The 8241-nt window shown below is 44.5% G+C and overlaps 1 protein-coding gene across 1 annotated transcript in view; it reads right to left on the reverse strand.

Annotated features, from left to right (window-relative positions):
• MARCHF3 (membrane associated ring-CH-type finger 3) overlaps window positions 1-7960 on the reverse strand; it is a 135154-nt gene extending 127194 nt beyond the window's left edge. The window contains exon 1 of the mRNA XM_069492289.1: window positions 7755-7960. The gene's annotated coding sequence lies outside the window, so the exon portion shown is untranslated. The remainder of the gene's footprint in view (window positions 1-7754) is intronic.
• Window positions 7961-8241: the final 281 nt, after the last annotated feature.

An 8241-nucleotide genomic window follows, 5' to 3' on the forward strand; every position in this document is an offset into this window, starting at 1 on the left:
AATGGTGACCCTGATGATACTAGAGCTTTCATAAAGTAGAGTTCTTTCCTGAGAAGAAGGAAAGAAAATGGCAAGGAAAGGAAAACATTATTGGAAGGTGGAGGCTGAATTAAGGAGACAAATTGAAATTAGGGAAACTTAAACGGTTAAGGGATAAAAACTTTCTGACTGAGAACCTCAGTTTACGGGACATGTATGCAAAGTGTAAGAGGAAGATTTGGTGTTTAGGACACTGAAAAGCAGGCTTGAGAAGATGTCAAGGCAAAACACCTCAGGGAGAAGGTCTACTCGTTACAGGGAAAGAGATGAGCCAATTTGTGCCGTAGATGTTTGCCTTTACACCCTCCCCTGGGACCACCCCTGAGTCCTCCCAGACCACCAGACCCAAAGGGGAAAGCAAGCCCTGGGATCTGCAGGGACAGGTGCTCCTGATTCATAAGATTCAAAAGAACTTAGTGTTTGGGTCCATGACCTAATCTCAGGTTGCTCATCTTCTGTGTGGCCTTGAACATCTAAATATCCTTTAGATGTAATCACGCAATTCTCTAAGAAAGCATCTATGTTAAAGGAGGCTCAATCTCCCAGATGACACAGAAAATCAGGGTTCTTGATCTCTTGCAATCACTTAAAGCCTCACAAGAGCTCACATAAAAGGCTATCCTCATGGCCCTATTTCATTCAGCTGATCCATGAACTCCGCCTGGATGCACAGTCTTACACGACCTCAGTAACCCCGCTCGCAGGACTAGCGTTAAGCCATCAGACTACGTGATAAACATGACTGTACAGAGGGCACTTCCTGGAGAAAAGGAGATTTATAAATGAAAACTATTACAAAAGTTAACCTCCGAAATAAAAATCTGCTGGAATTACTTAAAAAAAAAAGCTTCCCTCAACAAATATCAAGTTTCCCCATCATGCTGAGCTTTGGACGTCAGCAGCCTCCCAGCCCAGCACCATCTTGCTCCTCAAAGGCCCCCAAACCTAGCTAGTCGCCTGCACTGGATGACAAAAGGAACCCAGGCATCTTTGACTTCAAATGACAACAGAGTGAGGCTGTCCCAAGTCTCAAAGTGGGGCCTATGAGTCAGCTGCCTTTTCAATATATAACAAGGGGTATGGAAACAAAAGAGAAACCTGGGGAGATGGCCTAGGGTGGGAGTTGGAGACATCCTCGAAGAATATACACAGGAAGGCAGTGAGAGGAGGAGGCCAGGCAAGAATGAAACAGACTTTGAAGATGGACGGGGCAGGAATGGACAATAGTTCTATGAAGTGCTGAGACTGGTGCTAAAGCCAAAAATCCATCACTAGGACTCAGTCATTGCTACCATTCAAACTTTTGGTGAGTATTTCTATGCCGCATATTCCTTTAAGGCCTTGCAAATGTTCACTTTTAATTCTCTGTAGCCTCTATTGCACCTGGCAACTATTTCCTGAATGACCTTTATTGAGAAGCTACAACACGAAAAATGTGGTCCCTGCCCTCAAGGGGCTCCCCGTCTAGAGGGGAGAATAGAGGAGATAAGGGTTCTGCCTGGAAAAGACATCAGGCTCAAGGGGGCATGAAAAAGCTTCCCAAAGGCGCTAATACTTGAACTGAATTTTGAGTTAGCTAAGCAGAGAAGAGGTACTATCCGTGATAGGTCCTCAGTGAGTATTTGTTAACTAATGCCAGCTCATTTTAATTTGTAATGATTACCTGGAAGATCATTTAAGGACTGGGAACTACTTCGTATCACCACTGTTTTTATTAGTGTCTATTGAAAAGAGAAGTCTACCTATTTTAGTGTTTAAGAGTATAATCCAAAAAATACTATATCTTACCTTTGGCTGGGAGAGTGCATTCATAATTTTTCTAACTATGAGGCATCTTCTCATTCTATTATTTCATAACAAAAGTTTTAAAAGCTTTCAAAAAGAGCACATTTTTCTCACTTGAAATATGTGTGTATATTTTAGCATAAAATATACTTGGCAGCTCCTAACATAATTGGATGGCTACGCCTTGCAAAAACTTGATTTCTTTTTAATCAAATTTTTAGAACCATACTGGGTTTCTTGCCAGTGCTGCAATGGTGAGCAATAAATACATCATTAGATCAATGGTGGTCTGATGATGGATTACTCAAAAGATAGTTCCAGCCAAGAAGAATAAGCCCAGAAGTCTCATTGTGCAAAGATTAATAAAATATTATTTAAAACATAGATACTGAGTTAATATAACAGGGAAGACAACATTGCAAAATAAAATAGCCATGGGTTTATAATGTAGTGATATTGATCATGGATTTTCCTAAGCACTCCAGGGCAGACACACTATTATATATGCCTCCGATTAGACCCAGAGATGAGAAGGAAAAAGTTATAAAAAAAGAAACTAACCAGGGGAAGGCCTGCTGCTATAATAAATTATTTAAAGCAAGCAGGGCAAGCGAGTTGTGAAGACAATATAAAACAGAATCAATGCCCCCAAGAAACCCCAAACCATAGCACCTCTATAAATTCCTTACCACTCTGTCTGGCATTTTACTGGGGGTATTTCTCTCCCACCACACTCCCCATCTGACCCCTACCCTGACCCTTCACTTTTTGCCCAGCTCTTTTCTCAGAGCTTAACATTGTTTTCCTTCTGTAAGGCAGGATGCTGTCTTCAGTTCTATTTTTCAGCTGTATCAGGAGCATGTCTGGAGGCCACAGATGAGTGCATCTGTCATTTCATTCATCTGGATTTTAAATTTCCCACTGACACTATAAGCTGGGAATGCCTAATATCTTACACACATCAACATGACTTCAATATTATCCTTCACCTTTTTGTTTTTTCTTACTATTGCTATTGTTAAATCCATAAAGCTGAAGCTAGTGTAAAACTTCTATAGCTCAATGACTGTTCTATATTAGAGGATATTACAAGACCCAAAAAACTAAAATGAAAGTAAGAGCTTGAGGAGGCATTTCGAAGGAGAAATAGTAAAAATGGCTGAAATTTAAGCATTTAAATTTCAGATGTTAGGAGGGAAGACTGACTTAAAAAGTGAATTTTTTACAAGAGGATTTCGCCATGGGAGTAAGGGTAAGGAAAGAAGCGTCAGAAACTTGAAAGGAATTTGTCAGCTGAAAGTTAGATGCCAGAGTATGCCAGGGCTAAAAAAAAAAAAAATTTTTTTTTAGAATTGTTGCATAGAAGCTGGCAATGACCTATGGCCTAGTTCCAAGAAAAGCAGCATTCTACTGTAGTTTTTTAACTGGGCAAATCAGTCCCATTGTATGATCAGGAGCTGTGGTATATACCTTATTAGGCTTTTCAATTCTTCTAAGTCCATCCAATCATGTAGAAGCTGGGCAAATGAAATATAAGCAACTCCATTTTGCCAGAGTAAAAACATTATTAGCAGCTTAACATGACAATAGACAAACCAGCACAGGGCTAAAATACAGGTCCAAAGAATTTTCTACATGCAGGCTTTGCTGCTGTTGTGCTCTGTGACCTTTAGCAAATTATTTGCCCCTCTGGGTCGAGGCGGGGTAGTTAAGGTCAGGGTCATTGAACCAGTTAGCATATACAGTGGTTAACTTTCTAAAGAAAACTGTTACAAGGTTATATTCAATATAAAAAAATTTGAAGAAAATGGTAAAAAAAACCCAAAAAACTGTAGATGATATGAATGACTAAGCATAACCTTATCACAGCACCACGATGCTAAATAAAAACAACTTAAAATGCAAGGCCAACTTCTCATTTACTGGTGTCATCTTTGAATATGAAAGACAGGATCTAAATATCATCCTTTTGTGGTTGCTGTTTGCTCATCTGTAACAAAGTGGAAAAAAATCATTGTCCTCAAAGGATTGTTAAGATAAGTGACCTATCAACATGCCTGCCAAGTGCATCTTTAAACAGAAATTGCTCCATAAAAGTCCCAGAGATGATCCAGTGGTCCGGAACAATCCAAGTTCAGTGCCCCAGCCTATCCACATTCTTTTGTCATCAGGGAACTGTATATTTTGGGCACTTCTTTCTGACCTCGGAAAGAAATCATTTGGTTTTTTAGGTACTTGGATGTTAGAAAGAGGGAAGGGTAACTTTTGATAAAGCCTTTCTCTTTCAAACCTTATTTATAGAGAATTATGCCAGTCTGAAATGAGACAACAGAATCCAAATGTCAGTATCAAATGATAAATAAAACACTAATTGGGGGGCCGGGCGCGGTGGCTCACGCCTGTAATCCTAGCACTCTGGGAGGCCGAGGTGGGCGGATCGTTTGAGCTCAGGAGTTCGAGACCAGCCTGAGCAAGAGCGAGACCCCATCTCTACTAAAAATAGAAAGAAATTATATGGACAGCTAAAAATATATATAGAAAAAATTAGCCGGGCATGGTGGTGCATGCCTGTAGTCCCAGCTACTCGGGAGGCTGAGACAGGAGGATTGCTTGAGCTCAGGAGTTTGAGGTTGCTGTGAGCTAGGCTGATGCCACGGCACTTACTCTAGCCTGGGCAACAGAGTGAGACTCTGTCTCAAAAAAAAAAAAAAAACACTAATTGGCAATAATCAGTCAAAATTCACAATGATTTCAATGAAAGGAGAGGTAGCAAACAACTCTCAACACATCTCTCTGTAAAAATGAGAAAATCTACTTACCCAATTAATTAGACAGATCAAGATACTTCTAACGTGATTTTCAGAAAATAAGAATTCCTGGGCCTCCGGGTGGGTGGCCCCAGACACTGTCCTGACCAACAAGCAGAACAGCCACAGTTTCCCAAGGAGATCCTTGACCACGTAGAAGTCTATACCAGCCCAGCTGAGGTGTGCACTTTGGTTCTAGACTGTCTTTTAAAGAGACAAAGGTGCCTTATAAAGATGAGGATTCTACCCTCCAGGAAGAAATGCCCAGCAACATAAAGGAAGACTGGCAGAGTGGCCACAGAGCATCGCAGAAACCCAGTGAACTCAGAGTGGGGATGGAGGGGTTAAGACTGGGGAGGGCGTCTTAAATTACCCAGACAGACTTCCTTAGAATGGGGACAACCTAGAACAGGGATAGCTGAGGATTCCAAAACACTTTCAAACACAGGACAAAAGGGGTCCAGTGTTGAAGACAGAGAGTTAATGCATTACCTATAAATTTCATAAGCCTAGTAAATGCCACCTGGAAATTTCTCAATAATTATTTGTTAAATCAAATCATAGACTATAATTACCCTTTTATATATCATAAACATCATTGCAGTGTTTCTGAAAATATGCTGAGGGGATTCTTGGTATCAGAATCACCTGGAAGGTGCTTGTTTAAAATGCAGATTCCTAAGATCTACCCCAGATGGCTAAATCAAATCCTGGGACTGGAGTCCAGCCCAAGAACTGAATTTCCAAGGAACAACCCAGTTGATCTGGATGAGTCACATCAAGGTGGGAGAACTGTTGTGTCGTTATAGTCCATCAGAAATTTAAAGGTACTCACATATTAGGGATTTGCATATTTTCCCAAAAATGTTTATATACCATAAAATTGAAAACAATACTTGTGATGAGTTTTTAAAAACCATTCTAGTTTATTCTGCCCACATATAATGAGTACCATTATTAAAATGTAATCATGAGCATAAAATTATTGGGAAAAACATCAACCATGCTTCTCAAAAATACTGCCTTTATTTTGTCACCAAAAGTAATTATGCTATTAAAGGAATTTATAGTTTTTTAAAGAATCAGTCACTTGGCTGCAGGAACTTATTAAGCTGTTATACTCCTCCCATACCCTTTTAGTCATAAGAATTTTTGTGATAAAGCCTTTTATTATTTTTTAAACTATAAATTGTGAACCACTGCAACTGGTGATTAGGCTGAATATGAATTTATGCCCAAGTTATAAATTCCTAAAAGCATGTTTCATTAGAAGTACTAAGTCAGTCTTAACTCTAGCCTCTGCAATAAAGCTCTGTTTACTTCTATTAAGGTGAGTTTTTTGGGTGGGAGGGGGTGCAAAACAATTCAGTTTTAATGCATTCTCTTAACAAGCAAAAGAAAACAGTTACTAATATACATGCTCCTGCAAAGCTATAAACCAGTGTTGCATGGTGACGTGACAAGCACCATATTTCTTTTCTGGAGGGATTTTTTTTCCTCCTATAAACTCCCCTTCCCCAAGCCATGCTATAATTATTTCACACAAAATGCAGTTTGCCATTTCTAGAGACAAACACTCCCTTCTCTCTTTCTCACCAAAATTGCAAGTTCAGGCCAAATATTGAATGGAAATAGAAGTCGAGAGTCAGGCTTTGTTTGTAGCATGTTGTTTCTGCTAAGGGTTACCCCCTACCCACGCTCCACCCCAGTGCTCTGACTGAAGTGTACACGTTATGTTTTAACAGATGGGCCGGCTGGCGGCTGTTGGCTGTAAAACAGGAACGAGGAATCTGCACCGAGTGGTATTGAACCGAACGCTCGTAAAGTTCATGGACACACACTGACCCAGACAGACCAGGCAGATGCAGACATGCTTACACATACACTCACCGGACACCCTACGGCTCAGGGAGTCTAGCTCTGCGACGCAGGGGAAGTTCAAGGCTGAGTTTCCCCTTCACATATTCCTATTCCATTCACCTATCGATTTTATATTAATATATAGATACATATACACGTACGTGTGCAGACGTGTATCTACACATCTCAATGTTTTTATATATTTTCAAAGATCTAAATAGTCCTAAATTCTGTATCCAAGTCTCTATTTAGTACTCTCAATAAACTCTCATTCATGTCAAATAAAAATTAAAAGAAAATATCCTATTGAATTCTATTTAGTCCACATATAAGCTACATGTATGCTATTGCTCTCAGAGAAACAAGTTGATTTTATCCCCTTGTCATTAAGAGGAGGAAAAAACAAAAAACAAACCTAACCCAGACCGAGTCACAAACGAAGTGTCAGGTTTAACCTTGAATCCTGTTGTCAGTTCCTGTCACAACTTCATCACTGAAACACACAGGTGTTCAACAAACACGAACTAACCCGGCTGGCTGGCAAGTCCCCTTCAGCTCCAGCTGGGAGCTCGGGGGCTCGGCGCCGGAACAGACCACAGCTCCCGCCTGGCGCTAACGAAGTCCTCCGGACACACCTTGCGGGTGGACGTGGAGGTCCCAGCGCCTCGGGAGGGACAAGGATTCCAGTGCCAATAAAAACTAATTACTCTACAAAGTTTAATGTCCAGCAGTGCTGTCAATTCCTTTTAACAACTGCAAAGCACTGAAGCCCCTGCTACAGCGCCCGGCCGGTCGCTCCGGTTCTCCGGACGCGGAGGACCCACCCAGAACGCGAGCGCGCTGCTCAGCCTACCGATTCCCACAGACGCCGGGTCGCCCCACCGCCGGCGGCTTCGCAGGAGCCCGTCCGCACGCCATCTAGGAACGGCCGTCCGCACGCCGCCGGCGCGGAGGCAGACCCCGGGCGCGGTGTCGCCTCCGCAGAAGGGCAGGGGACGTGTCCCCGGCCCACCTAATGATGTCAATTACGCCAAGTTGGTGCGTGCGCAGAGCCGCGTCCCGGGCCGAGTTGGGATGCTTTGAAACAAGAAGTTCGGGAGCGGGGATACTGGCACGGAGTCCATCCCGCCCAGCCTTGACCTCCCCACGGCGGCCTCGCTCGGACCAACCGGCAGACGAGCGCCAGGACGCGGCCAGTCCCCCGCCTCGCCGGCCGCAGAACAGCGCGGAGAGGAGCCGCTAGCCGTGCGCGCGGCCACTCACCCTCCTCGCCGAGTCCGCTCGCAAACCGCCGCCCCTGCTGCGGGTCCGGAGTCCCAAGTTGCCCCCAGTCGGCAGCTGCTCACGCCCCAGCGGACCGAGGCTCATTGGCCCCGGTGGGCACCTCGAGGGAGCGCGGCAAGCCCGGCGGCAGCCCCGGCTCAGCAGGCGCCCGGAGCGCGCTGACAACTCGCGGACCTGCTCAGCGAATGAGGCGGAACGCGGGGCTGAGCCGCCCAGGCTCCGGAGGGAGGCGGGGCCGGCAGCAGGAGGCGGAGTCGGCCCCGGGCCGGCCCCGCGGGGCGGGGCGTCCAACCCGTAACTGGCGGAGCCGACAGCCAATCGTGGTGGCGCTGGGGCCCCGGGAGGCCGTGGGCGGTGCCTAGCGCCCGGCTCTGCCCCACAGCCGCTGTCCAATCGCCTGCGGCCGAGGGCTGGTCTGGGAGACGCGCCGGAGGCGGCGAAGTTGGCGCCAGCAAAGTGGGGCGCC

This window comes from Eulemur rufifrons, chromosome 17 (assembly GCF_041146395.1).
Source record: "Eulemur rufifrons isolate Redbay chromosome 17, OSU_ERuf_1, whole genome shotgun sequence".
Lineage (NCBI taxonomy): Eukaryota > Metazoa > Chordata > Mammalia > Primates > Lemuridae > Eulemur > Eulemur rufifrons.